The sequence below is a fragment of the Capricornis sumatraensis genome, chromosome 23 (genome assembly GCF_032405125.1).
Source record: "Capricornis sumatraensis isolate serow.1 chromosome 23, serow.2, whole genome shotgun sequence".
NCBI classification, from domain to species: Eukaryota; Metazoa; Chordata; class Mammalia; order Artiodactyla; family Bovidae; genus Capricornis; species Capricornis sumatraensis.
Window position 1 is genome coordinate 7519143 of NC_091091.1, and position 15568 is coordinate 7534710.

Sequence of the window (15568 nt, forward strand, 5' to 3'; positions counted from 1 at the left end):
ATCTACTTGAGCTGCTATCAGCTTTAAGATCAGAAAAGATGAGGTAGGCCCTTCAGACTCTCCTGCAAGACAAACTTTATTGTTGTTGTTGCTGATAAAAGTAAGATTCACAAACATTCAGCAAATCTGAGGAGCTTCATTTTTTACTAACATCTTTATAACCATCTCTTTTGTGGAGAAAAGGAGACCTCAGTGGAGAAGCTAAGAGCTACTAAATAGGAGGAGTATTCATAATAAAAGAGAGAGAGAAAGGCAGAGATAGAGGGAGAAAGGAAACTTGCTGACCTCCACAAAGAGTTACGATCTGAAATGCATCCCTTTACCTCCAGTAGCACAGTGCTAGTCAACATTTACCATAGGAGGCTTCCTTATTTGCCTCAGTCAGTTAACTTCCAGGAAACAATCATAATAACATTATTTTTAAGAAAATGACAACATGGCGTAAAAAAATAAAAATAAAAAAGGTGTCTTGGACTGGACTCTGGGAAACATGGGTTCTAATCTTACTTCTGACACTTGATGGCTGTGTAATGTTAGGAATATTGCTTTAACGTCTCTGCCCCTTGGCTTCCTTGTTTTTAAGACATTTCATTTAGATTACCTCCAAAGTCTCTAAAAGTACAAAAATTCAATTCTAAAATACACTGAGCCTATTTTCTTTCTTTGGTCTAATGGAGTTGTAAAATTTCTAACACTTTTAAGTTACTACAAATTTATTCATGCAAACAAGAAGGCCCTCAATTTACTTACACTTTCCAACCAAATATTGATGCATTTAAAGAGAAAAACTATTTCAGCAAGGCCACCTAGGAGCAAGAATAAAAACCAGCTGTAGCACAATATTCTCAAGGACTGCCCTTGGTAAAAGTTCTGAATGTGTCTGTTCATGGTGAAAACCTAAGGGAAAAAATCAAATGTCATATTTCCCTTTCATTGGATGGAAACTAATAATGCATAGAATAAAATAAGGCATCAACCCAGAGGCCTTCTTCTGTTTTAACTAGAGCATCTGTGCGGACGTTGTGGAGCCATCAAGACTGAATTCCCTAAATCCTATAGGAAAATGATCATTTTATCCTGAGTGATAGAACAGTAAGTAGAAAAGAGTGAGGGACCCAAAGACGGTCAGCTGTGCTGAGAACAGGGACACACTCTTATTGATAGCCTTTGGACAAAATCCCTTGGCCAATTACACTTCCTAACTACCAGTCCAAAATCTATACTAGTTTAGACTCTGCTAACAGGTTTATTGTATGAAATCAGCCCCAGCTTGTATTTATCTCCTAATTTTTCAAACCAAAATAAACATTTACCAGAATTATTATCAAACGAGATTCAAAGAGTCCAACATGACTGAGTGACTGAACTGACTGACTGACCGACTAGAAGACTGGTAAGTGTGACTGAGACCTGACTAGGCTCACTAGACTAGACTAGGCTAGAGGTGTAGTCTGCACGCCCAGTCATGTCCGACTCTTTGCAACCCCATGGACTGAAGCCGGCCAGGCTCCTCTGTCCATGGAATTTTCCAGGCAAGAATACTGGAGTGGGTTGCCACTCTGTACTCCAAGGGATAGCCCCAACCAAGGGACTGAAACCACGTCTCTTGCATCTTCTCATTGGCAGGCAGATTCTTCACCACTACATCATGTGGGAAGCCACCAGACGTAGATACCCCAGGATATAGATATCCCAGGAATCCTTCTTTTGGTTGAATTAGAGAGCTTCTCCTTAGGTAACAGCCATCAGTCCACCCTCTCCTAAAAAAGCCTCACCAGCACATTGGATTCAATCCCTCCTTATTTACTTGAAGTCAAATTCTGACTCTCTGCTCAGTAGAACATAAATGCCCTTATTTGTCTTATACACAGCTCAAACATTACTTTGGAATATAAAGATCACTCACTGAACATCTAGGGCCTCTTTATCACTGGAAAGCCCCCTTGCTCATTTATTCACTCAACCAACCATCCTCCATTTATCAGATAATTGTCCATGTTGTATTGCTGGGTTTTGGGGGCCTGCGTCATCCCATTTTCTTCTCTGATTCTAAGCTAGTTTGTAAACTGGTACAAGAATCAAGGAGGAGTAAAATATGATATTATCTTTATTGAAAGCATGATAGAGGTGAAAAATGTAGTTGAACCCAGGAAGGTTAGGTATCTTAATCTTTGCTGCCTAAATTGAACTCATTTAGCCAGTTACGTGGAAAAGACGCTTGAGAGTCCCTTGGATTGCAAGGAGGTCCAACCAGTCCATTCTAAAGGAGATCAGTCCTGGGTGTTCATTGGAGGGAATGATGCTAAAGCTGAAACTCCAATACTTTGGCCACCTCATGCGAAGTGTTGACTCATTGGAAAAGACTCTGATGCTGGGAGGAATTGGGGACAGGAGAAGGGGATGACAGAGGATGAGATGGCTGGATGGCATCACTGACTTGATGGAAGTGAATTTGAGTGAACTCCGGGGGTTGGTGATGGACAGGGAGGCCTGGCGTGCTGTGATTCATGGGGTCGCACAGAGTCGGACACAACTGAGGCACTGAACTGAACTGAACTGAACTGAACCAGTTACAAAGGGTTTCCCTGAGGGCTCAGTGGTAAACAATACAACGCAGGAGAGCTGGGTTCGATCCCTGGGTTGGGAAGATCCCCTGGAAGACAAAAAGGCAATCCACCCCAGAATTCTCACCTGGGAAATTCCATGGACAGAAGAATCTGGGGGGCTGTAGTCCATGAGGTCACAAAGAGTCAGATACAACTGAGTGACTGAACAACCAGTTATAGGCAAAGATGCAATATTCCAGTCATCTACTGCATGGAGAGGATGTATCAATAAATTGTGCCAAGACTGTTTACCTGTTTATCACAATTATATTCAACCTATAGAAATGTACATCCTCTAATACCTAAATGAAACTGAATTTAATTATTCTGCTTTTATTCTTCTCTTGGTTAGATTGCCTTGTGGCTTTTATTGTTTTAAGTTATGATAGCAAGTATTAAAGAGTCATCCTGCAGAAATAGAAAAGATATTTAGAAAATTATTTTAGCACTTGCACAAGTAAGTGAGAATAAGAATTACTAGCCACAGAGTTGTTACCAAGTTCACAGTTCTAAGAAAAGATTCAGAAATGTGTGTGTTCATGTGTGTGTCTGTGTCTGTGTGCACACGTGCACACACACACTAGTTGGGGAGGGGGTGGCTAGAAAGTGAACAAAGCCATGTTTGAAGCTAAAGCTGTTTCAGCTTTGTATTATGGCTTCCTGGAAACAAGCCAAGTATTCAAGTGTCTTTAAAAAGACACTGGATTTCCTGCTGCTGCTAAGTCACTTCAGTTGTGTCTGACTCTGTACAACCCCAGAGATGGCAGCCCACCAGACTCCCCCATCCCTGGGATTCTCCAGGCAAGAACACTGGAGTGGGTTGCCATTTCCTTCTCCAGTGCATGAAAGTGAAAGGTGAAAGTGAAGTCGCTCAGTTGTGTCCAACTCTTAGCGACCCCATGGACTGCAGCCTACCAGGCTCCTCCATGCATGGGATTTTCCAGGCAAGAGTACTGGAGTGGGTTGCCATTACTAAAAAAACAAGTAGGAAAATCTGAGTAATATTAGAAATTAGCCTTTGCTCATCATTTACAATAAAATCCCAGTGATACTTAGAAACAATAAAATGATACCTTAAAACCCTGTGAGAATATTTGTTTAAAAAATACCTTATTTAAGATCCTCCTTGTTATAAACCTATAGTTAATGTGAAGCTTTTAACTCAAGTTATTTCTATATCTATTATTTCTCTTTATTACCACAAGTATCTAATAAAATATGAGGGCAGTGGGGCAAAACTACATTTTTTTTTAAATTTCTATTTCCTTCTTTTTTAGTAATAGGACCTTCCATTTTCAGTTGGACTTATACTCTTAAAAAAAATCACACTTTCTTCATTCTCTTGAGCTAGATAACTCCATGTCACTAATGCCTGACTGATGTAGTGTGTACAATTTCTGGGAAGTGTCCTTAAGAGCTATGATCCAACCATGATCTAAATCACTCTTCTCTTCCTCCTTCTTGCTAGCTGAGAAGCAAAAGAAATGCTGGTATTCAAGCAGCTGTATTACCTGTGACCTTAGGACTAAACATTATGCAACAGAATCAGGAGACAGAAGGAGACTTGGCCTCCAATATGTAGCTATTTTAAAACTCAAAGCTGCTTATCTCTGGGCTTTTGTATGAGAGAGAAATAAATCTCTTATTTCAGCCATTTGTGTGTGTCTTTTTTCTATCTATAACCATATCTAATTCTAATATAGGTAAATAAAGAGCTCACAATCCCTACTAAGGTGTCAGATATGTTTCAAAAGTAAAATATTGGGATTTTTAGCAGGATAATACAATGTGTAAAGTGTACATTAGGTAATATATCAGTGGTATCTGGAGCAGTAACATATAATCAAATTCATTCATATTTTTTCAGCAATATATCAAAATACAGTAAATGAGATAAATATAGCTAAAAATAGCTTCTCATTGGTTTATGCCTGATTTTCCCAATAAACTAATACAGGTCTGGTTGGTTACATTTCACCACCAAATTATCGTAAAAAATTTCTTGGTTTTTAGAGATTTGAGACTCCAGTATTGTGGCAAAAGAAACATATACCTACATTATCTCTTTTTTACAGGTAAAAGAGTTACAATGTAAGAGATTAAATACTTGTATAATGCTTCATTATGATGACTCAGACAGTAAAGAATCTGCCTGCAATGCAGGAGACCTAGGTTTGATCCCTGGGTCAGGAAGATCCCCTGGAGAAGGAAATGACAACCCACTTCAGTATTCTTGACTAGAGAATTCCACAGACAAAGGAGCCTGGCAGGCTATAGTCTGTGGAGTCGCAATAGCCATAATGCTTCATGGTGGGATAGGTATTGAAATTTCCTGACTCAGCTGAAGATCTTTTTTATTACATAATAGCATTTCTGTTTTTTATTTTACAAAGTCTTCATTTATTTATTTTTCACTCTAAAAAACATTGACTGACCATAAGCCATGTGCAAGGCTTATACTCCAGGAAGTATACTCTTGGGAGTGTATTAAGGCCATGCTCTTATCAAGGGTATGTGTACTCAGTTGCTACAAAACCATAGTGTAAATACAGAACATATGCTCATACAAAGATTTGCACATGAGTGGTCACTTATTTGTAACATCCCCAAACTACAACTCAAATGTCTATCATTAGAATATTTATCATTTCCTTGTATGGTATATCCATAAAATGGAATAATACTTAACAATAAAAAAGAACAAATTATACATGCTATAATATGAATGGATCTCAAATCTATTGTATAGAGTAAAATATGGAGGAAAGGAGAAAATATTGTTTGAATCTGCTTATATAAAATAATACTAGAAATACTAACAAATCTATAGTGACAGTGTATCAGAGGTTACTCACGGGGAGATGTCAGAGACAGGGAGAAGGAAGGATTACAAAGTGGCACAGGGAGGTTTTGAGTGATGGATATGTTCATTATCTTGATTGTGGTGATGGTTTCACTAATACACACACATATATGTGTGTGTGTGTGTGTGTGCATGTGTGTATATGTCATAACTTATTAAATTGTACACTTGCAATATGTGCAGTTAATTATTTGTCCACTATACATCAATAACGGAGAAGGCAATGGCACCCCACTCCAGTACTCTTGCCTGGAAAATCCCCTGGACAGAGGAGCCTGGAAGGCTACAGTCCGTGGGGTCGCTGAGGGTCGGACACGACTGAGCGACTTCACTTTCACTTTTCACTTTCTTGCATTGGAGAAGGAAATGGCAACCCACTCCAGTGTTCTTGCCTGGAGAATCCCAGGGACGGGGGAGCCTGGTGGGCCGCCGTCTATGGGGTCACACAGAGTTGGACACGACTGAAGTCACTTAGCAGCAGCAGCAGCATACATCAATAAATCTGTTTGTTTTTTTTTTAATGGGACATCTTCCTGGACTGTGAGTTTTACCAAGAGTTTTTAAAGGGATACTCAATGCTTAGATTTTCTTTGTATTAAAACAGCATAAATACCTTTAATATAACATATGAAGCAAAACTGAATTACTTCTCAAGATAAAAACTCTATATATCACAGTTTAACACTTACGATGGGCTAGATCTAGGCAACCCTTTAAGATACCCCAGAACCTGGCTATTTTCACTCTTCTCTGCAGTTACAAGACTTTGGTGGTAAAGTCTGAAGTTCTGCCAAGGGATTTACAGGCTTATACACAAGATGGAAAAAGTCCCCCCATACCTATAACATACCCTTGGCTCTAAGTTACATGTGGTTTTAGTTCTGTCATCATATCTTCTTAAATCATTGACTCCTTTTCTATTTCTAGGAGTACTAGTTATTTACAATCAAAGGAATAAAAATAAAGGAATAGTCCTTGGACTACCATAATTGTACTATCCTGGGACATGAGAAAATTAAACCCTATTTTTAAATACCCATATTTTCTAGTATATAGAAAATATATTCTATAGTTTTTTCACTATATTCTATAGTTTTTAGTATTCTTTCCCCCAGAGAATTACAGATTAAATGGGTAGCAAATCTTGAACCATCTTACAATTCTGACACTGTGCAGACCATAATGTCCTATGGACCTACTTGAATAATCAGAAGCAGGAATTTATTACAGATATTTTATTCTGATGCTTCATATAAAGAATGCACAATATTTTTGATGAAAACAACACCATGAAATCTATGAATTGCTAGATTTTATGAAGATAGAATTCTAAAGATTCTGATAAAACATAACTAGAAATGAACACCTCTCCAGAAGATGGTGTATATTCATACACCAAAAAGAAAAAGAAGAAAAAAGCTTTTTTGACTCCTTGAGAGAAGGATACTCAAATCCTACAGGGTTTAAAACACATCATTCAAAAATATTTGAAGCCAAGTTAGAAGAAAGTAAGAGGGTGCTTATCCAAAATATTTAGGATCAAGATCCAAATTAATTTATCTCAGGGTACTGAGAAGATTTGCTTGATATGATCTTAGAGCAAAACTTAGCAATCTTGGAGAAATCTTTGAGAAATAGTGGAGAAAACTGGAGGAATGATTTATAATCTTCTAAACAAAGAACAGATAAGAAACAGAAACTATGGAGAAGTATGAACAATGTTAATCCCCACAAAAGTACTAGAACCAGCTGCTAAACAAATGGTTTATCGTGCTTTCAGAAAAAAATGTTACCAATGTCGTATATACTCATTAAAAATTTCTGTCTAAAATAATATGTGCTTTATCTCATACTAAGTAGGGCAAATATATGTCTAGGCCATGATGGAATGTAGCTTCAATACATTTCAATTCAGCAAGTAAATTCAACAAATGAAACAGTGTGTTGTTACACACTGATACATGAGGTGCGGATATAGGAGGCTGTCCGTTAGACCACGTCAATCCTAAGGGGAATTTGTTTGTTTACCATAAGACTGTACTTGGCATTACACATAAAAACAGATATTGATAAACTAAATTTAATCAAAGGATTATAAAAAAGAAGGTAAAAGTTCTGGAAATTATAGCAAACATAAATAGCTGCAATAACAGAATGTTTTACAGGCAGATGAAAATATTCACGTGGGGCTTTTAAAAAACGTTCAAATGTATGTTACAGTGATGAGTGAAACTACTTATTTTTTATTCTTCCAAACAGCATAGCAGGACCAATAGTTGAAATTTACAGTAAGACTGATTTTGGTTCAATGTAAGGATGAATTTATAACAATTATAATGTTCAACAATATATTTTCTGTTTAAAAATGTATCATATCCTTTACTTAACAGTATCTTCCAATATTCAAAATGTGCAGGCCTTTTGACAAAAGATTTCTATTTATAGCAATTAACCCTGAAACTATAACACACATATTTTCAAAAATACATGTTATATTGTTTGGAGCATTATTTATTTTTTTTGAGTCAGAATTTTAATACAAGTAAGTTTAGTTTTGTCAGCTTTCTCAAATGCTTCAACTTACAAATATTACAGAGGATATTTTTATAAAGAATAAAATGTTATTTTTTAAGTCTGAAAAATATTTTTTTTAATTTTTATTTTTACTTTATTTTGCTTTACAGTACTGTATTGGTTTTGCCATACATTGACAATACTCAGCCACGGGTGTACATGAGTTCCCAATCCTGACCCCCCCTCCCACCTCCCACCCCATATCATCTCTCTGGATCATCCCTGTGCACCAGCCCCAAGCGTCCTGTATCCTGTATCGAACATAGACTGGCAATTCGATTCTTACATGATAGTATACATGTTTCAATGCCATTATTGAAGCATATTGGAGCATTATTTATAAAACTATCCAATAAATTATTTTTAAAAACCCATACATGGGAGGCAGCAGTCACAAAGAATAAAAAAGATCTATATGACAGTATTTTTTTCCTATTAAGTGAAAAATGATTATAGAACATTGTGCCTAGTTTGATCTCATTTGCATAAAATTAAAAGGATTCTGAGTGTTTTATATTATTACATGTATTGCTTACATATGCATAGAAAATTCTCATTAATGCATAGAAAAGACGCCTTAGAATCATAGCAATTTCTCTAGACAAACTGGGAAACCTACAAGAATAATAAAAACAATCTTTATATTTTTATTACCATTTTTATTTTTTAAAGCTATGAGTGCAAATTACTTTTTAAAAATACTAATTTAAAAGTTATTGCATTTGTTATCGAATGTGTTATCAAAAGTGTTATTTAATTAGTATATACTATTAAACCCTGTCATATATGTTATATATGTTATTTATATTACATTATACCTGCTATATAGAATTATTACATCTATTATAATTATTCTATAGTAATTTATTCCTATCAAACACATAATATTTCAAAGAATCTGTTTTACTATCAGGACTAGAATATTAGTTATACAATTGTCTAGTTGTGAACTTAGCCTGGAAAGTTAACACATGTGAGCCAAAAACGTATTTTTTGTGATGTAAGGAGAGCTTATGAATTGGAAATAAGGATTAAATGGGATACAACTAAGAAAGAATTAACTATTTCACTTAATTCTTGCAAATTGAACTTATTAATGTCTACTAAGCTTGAGCAGGCTTAATATAACAGAATGAAGTACACCCTGGAGACAATATTTTTCCTTAATTCTCCATGCTTCCCCCTTTAAGACCTGGAAATTGGTCATCGCCTTAAAAATATAACAAAATATTTAAATTTCCTTATAATTGAATATGGACTTTTCTTATATTTTTGCTTTTAGTTTGCCAAGTTTCAAACTTTGATGTGAATAAAAATTACCATATAGAGATGGTATATTCAATATTGTGTATGCTGTACTTATATGGGGGATTTTTCATAGGCGATTTTAACAAGACACGATTTTCCTTTACTTGCTAATTTTATAACACACACACATATAAATTTGGGGTCGACTTATAGTCCTCAAAAGATATGTCTACCCGAAACCTCAGAATGTGACCTAACTTGGAATAAGGGTCTTTGCAGTGTAATTTAGGTAATGGTCTTGAAATAAGATTATTTTGGTTTAGGGTAGGTCTTAAGGTCAGTAAGTCTTTTTATAACAGACAGAAAAAAGATACAAAGACACAGAGAGGAAGGCCATGTGAAGATGGAAGTAAAGACTGAGGGCATGTGTGCATGGCTGCTAAGTCACTTAAGTCGTGTCTGACTCTTTGTGACCCTATCTACTGTATCCCGCCAGGCTCCCCTGTCCATGGGATTCTCCAGGCAAGAACACTGGAGTGGGTTGCCATGGGAACCCAGGGATTGAACCCCCTTCTCTTATGTTCTCCTGCACTGGTAAGTGGTTTCTTAACCACCTAGCAGCACTTGGGAAGCCCGAAGACTGAGGGGAATATGATATCATAAATCAAGAATGTCAGGCACCACTGGAAGCTGGAAAAAGCAAGAGAGGATTCATCCTCAAAGTCTTCGGAGAGAATATAACCCTGCTGACTTCTTGATTTCAGACTTCTGGCTTCCAGAACTGTGGGAGAATGACTTTCTGCTCTTTTAAGTCACCAAGTTTGTGTAATTTGTTACAACAGCCCTAGGAAACTCACTTCATACACAGATATCATGACTATATGACTTGTTGCCTTTAATGGGTCACTTTGGGGAATAAAACGGGGCACAATCATTAACGATACTGAGACACTAGAGATGAATAGCATAAAGAGCACTGCTTGTTGGCACATAATCACCTAACTCATAAAACATGAAGTTGCACTCTAATGTACGCAATAGAGTTAGCAGAATGTGCCTCTGATATAATATGTCCTCAAAAAAAATTATTTACTATAAATATCTTATATGTAATTATAGCATAGAAAGAACTAGGGCCCTGAAAGTGTGGACTCTCTGTCTACAATTATAGGATGGAGGCTGGCTGAGTAAGGGAGTGACAGAAAATGGAGATAGGAAGAAAGGAAAATTACTAGCCAAAGGGAGGTCTCTGTCACACTAGTAGTCAGATAATAGTAAGAATTCTGATTACTACAGCTGCTCCCAGCTCCCGTGAGTCCACAGATACATTTTATATACTGAGAAAGCTCTTTTACCCCTAAATTATGGCCAAGGTTCAAGTTCTACCACAGCTGAATGACTTGGAAAATCTGTCCCAATTTTCTGTTGAGTTCTAAAACATATCATTACTGTTTTATTGACTATGCCAAAGCCTTTGACTGTGTGGATCACAAGAAACTGTGGAAAATTCTGAAAGAGATGGGAATACCAGACCACCTAATCTGCCTCTTGAGAAATCTGTATGCAGGTCAGGAAGCAGTAGTTAGAACTGGACATGGAACAACAGACTGGTTCCAAATAGGAAAAGGAGTACGTCAAGGCTGTATATTGTCACCGTGCTTATTTAACTTCTATGCAGAGTACATCATGAGAAACACTGGACTGGAAGAAACACAAGCTGGAATCAAGATTGCCAGAAGAAATATCAATAACCTCAGATATGCAGATGACACCACCCTTATGGCAGAAGGTGAAGAGGAGCTAAAAAGCCTCTTGATGAAAGTGAAAGAGGAGAGCGAAAAAGTTGGCTTAAAGCTCAACATTCAGAAAACGAAGATCATGGCATCTGGTCCCATCACTTCATGGGAAATAGATGGGGAAACAGTAGAAACAGTGTCAGACTTTATTTTGGGGGGCTCCAAAATCACTGCAGATGGTGACTGCAGCCATGAAATTAAAAGACATTTACTCCTTGGAAGAAAAGTTATGATCAACCTAGATAGTATATTTAAAAGCAGAGACATTACTTTGCCGACTAAGGTCCGTCTCGTCAAGGCTATGGTTTTTCCTGTGGTCATGTATGGATGTGAGAGTTGGACTATGAAGAAGGCTGAGCACTGAAGAATTGATGCTTTTGAACTGTGGTGTTGGAGAAGACTCTTGAGGGTCCCTTGGACTGCAAGGAGATCCAACCAGTCCATTCTGAAGGAGATCAACCCTGGGATTTCTTTGGAAGGGATAATGCTGAAGCTGAAACTCCAGTACTTTGGCCACCTCACGCGAAGAGTTGACTCACTGGAAAAGACTCTGATGCTGGGAGGGATTGGGGGCAGGAGGAGAAGGGGACGACCGAGGATGAGATGGCTGGATGGCATCACTGACTCAATGGACGTGAGTCTGAATGAACTCCGGGAGATGGTGATGGACAGGGAGGCCTGGCGTGCTGCTATTCATGGGGTCGCAAAGAGTCGGACACGACTGAGCGACTGAAATGAACTGAACTGAAATGATGATATGAGACTAGATTCCTAGAAGAAATTATTTTCATACAACCATCTGAAAAAGAAGGTCTTAGTTTGAAAGGAATCTTGGTCTAATTGTTTTACAGTTATAGAAACTAGGACCAAGCAACCTTACACCTGCCAGGTAAAACAATATCCAGAATACATAATTTTGATGTTAAAATATTTGGGCAGATTTTGTCCTTATTTTGGTTTGTCCATATTGTGTGTACCTAGGAAATCATGAGAGTGTATTGAAGGTATTTCATCTTTCTTTATTCTTCAAATAATTCATAAATTATATAGAAGCACTTATTCCATTGCCTTCAAGATATCAAATTACTGATTTGTACAGGGAGTCTACATCCAAGGGAATTAAACATTTATGAATAAAGAGAGTGAACAGCCCTCTAAACTTCTGCCATTAGGACAAGGTATTAAAAACATATTTTTTTAAATTATCAGAAAAGTATTTAGTGTTTACCACATGCCACTTAGGGCTTCCCAGGTGACTCAGTGGAAAAGAATCTGCCTGCCAATGCAGGAGACGTGGGGTTCAGTCCCTGGGTTCGGAAGATCTCCTAGAGAAGGAAATAGCTACCCACTGCAGTATTCTTGTGTGGAAAATCCCATGGACAGAGGAGCCTGTTGGACAACAGTCTGTAGGGTCACAAAAGAATTAGACACGACTTAGTGACTAAACAAAAATAATATACCACTTATGTGAAGTACTTTCCATGTATTCTCCTTATTGATCTATTACTCAGCTGGAAAGGAATTTGTCTGAAATGCAGGAGATCCTGGTTGGATTCCTGGGACAGAAAGACTCCCTGGAGATGGAATAGGCTACCCACTCCAGTATTCTTGGGCTTTCCTGGTGGCCCAGATGGTAATGAAACTACCTGCAATGCAGGAGACCTGAGCTCAATCCCTGGGTTGGGAATATCCCCTGAAGAAGGGAATTGCTACCCACTCCAGTATTCTGGCCTGGAGAATTCCAAAGACAGAGGAACCATAGGGTCACAAAGAGTTAGACATGACTGAGTGACTTTCACTTTCATGCAGATATAATGTTTCCATTTTCAGATGAGAAAACTGAAGCTAAAGACCACTACGTAATTTGTTCTGGAGCCCACATTCTTAACTAGGCCCTGTACAAGGCATTCAAATTCCAAGCCTCAAGAGTGTTTCATTCATGAACTTGAAGGACTATAGGAAAATCATCTCATTCTTCTAAGCACCTGACGGACAAGAATATTGCTGAAGTATATATTTTCCATCTCTAAAAACTATGAATATAAAATTCAGAATAACTAGGGTAGATGTATTCAAACACTTCTAGAATAATGAATATCTATTTTCTGCATTTTGAATTTAATGCAGAAGAGTCAAGAAGGGTGAGATTCTGTTGAATGTGTGAAAAATTTTATTCAGTTTTTTTAGCGTATTTCTTCATAAAAAAATTGATTCATATGCTCCTTACATGTGACTCATTTCAATGAGCAGATAATTAAGGTCTCATGTTACATACAAGTCAGTCTTGAGACCAATGCAAAAATAAAAATTGAGATTCAATATTTGTTTCAGCTCTTTTGATTGGCCATAAATTTATTTATGTTTCTGGTTGGAATAGGAAAAATGGTTGAAATCACATTTTTTAAAAATACAATTCAGTCCCTTGGCAAGAAGTTATTGTATTTGTCAGCCTACACCACATAAACCTTTCCAAGATGTTTTTGATGTTATAGATAGCCCGACTTTGATCATTCTAAGAATTAATTCTCCTATTTTATTATAATGCTTTGCTTTTGGAAAGAATTAGAAACATTTTTGTAAGACATAGACTAAGACTGTTAAAAATAAATAGAAATGTAGAGTGTTCTTAAATAACCCAAAAGCAATTATCTAAGCTAACCTAACTACTGTGAACATTATATTTATCTCTGAACATCTAGTCATCACAATGAAATAAGAAGCATAATATCTGATAAAATAAAATATCAAAATTAATCAAGTGATTAGAGGTAATCAACTTAGCCCAGGGTCATTTTCAAGGGACATTTGTTCAACATAATAACCATAAACTTTAGAGTATCTTTAACTCTTTAACAATAAATGTTTAACTAATGCATTCTTTATATTACATTTCTTACAGTGCAAGTATAACTGCCACATTGTTCTTTGAATACTTTGTAGGGAAAAAAATAAAGAGTTTGGGTTGAAACATCTCTTTGCTAACATATGTTTATAAAAATTAAACCACATAAGTGGGAAGGCACTTTGAAAATATAGTATTTATTACCATTGGAATGTAATCCTGAATTTCAATTCACTTCCTTTACATTGTTCAGTTGTGTAAAAGTATCACTTAGAGGTTTTAGCTTATGATGGGACTGCATGGTTTTTCACATTTCTTTCTTCCCAAGGTAAGAAAAGAAAAGGTTATTTTCTTTATTCGTGAATAGCTATATACTTCTTTCCTTCAACTGCACAAGAGAAGAAAGGAATAGCAATTATTATCTTAGACCAAGAAGAGTTAATAAGAATGAACATGCTGGAATGGTAACTGATTCCTCAAAGTCCTGAACTTGCCAAACTGCTGGGATGATTCATAAAAATTCTCAGTAGAAAGAATGAGTTGGTTCTGGAAACTTTGAGAGATATTTTGATCAAAGGTAAACATTAAATAAGAGCATTTCCTTTTCAATTACTGGTTCTTTGATTATGGTTTTCCTATATTTTGGAACATGTGAAGGCTATTACAAAATGTTGTACTGACAGGCTTACATGAAATTCTTGCCTTTATTCACTATGTCCAGATTTTTAAACTGAAATCTGTAGACAGACAATTATATGCATGTTTTACTTTAATTAGGCAAATACACAAATTTAAAGGTCATGTATTTTAAATGGATCCTATTAGGCAAATAAATGTGTCTTGAGTATATCAACAACAAACATCAACAATATGGGTTGGCCTTAATATAATTTAAATATTAGATTAAAGGAATGCATCTGTGTGTGCTCAGTTGTGTCCGACTCTTTGCAACCCCATGGCCTGCAGCTCGCCAGGCTCCTCTGCTCATGGAATTCTCCAGGCAAGAATACTGGAGCGGGTTCCCATTCCCTTCTCCAGGGGATTGTCTCAACCCAGGAACCGAACCCCGCGTCTCTTGTTTCCTGCATTGGCAGGCAGACTCTTTGCCAGTGGTGCCACCTGGGAATTGAGTACTACATGGTTCCCTAAATTATTCACTACTGTAGATTAAACATCAGCCTGGAGGAGAAGAGACGACTGAGGCACAATTATGGGTTTCTGGTGGTTTAAATGTCCCTCTATTTCCTCCAAAATGCTGTCAGGCTTATCCTCCCTCCACTATGCTAACAGCAGGTAATGTGAGACAGGGGAGCAACAGGAACAGAGAGAGAAAAGGTAGCAGATACAGACTCCAAAACTCATTCCAATTTAAGTTTCACATTTTCTATCTAAAAGTAAGGGGCAGGAAATTAATGAAAGACTGCCTAAACTATCTCATAAAACTGAAGTTATACAGGCATGCAGTTGAGATGTTTGCTTACCTTTTTTAGTACATTTAAGTACAATTTAATATTTTCAGCATGTTCCCTTTTTACTGTTTACTAAGCTTTTTAATAATTTTGGACAGTGTTAGTATCTTGCAACCTAATGCATTACTTGGTAAATAATGCGAAAAACAATAGCAAAAGCAACTACAACA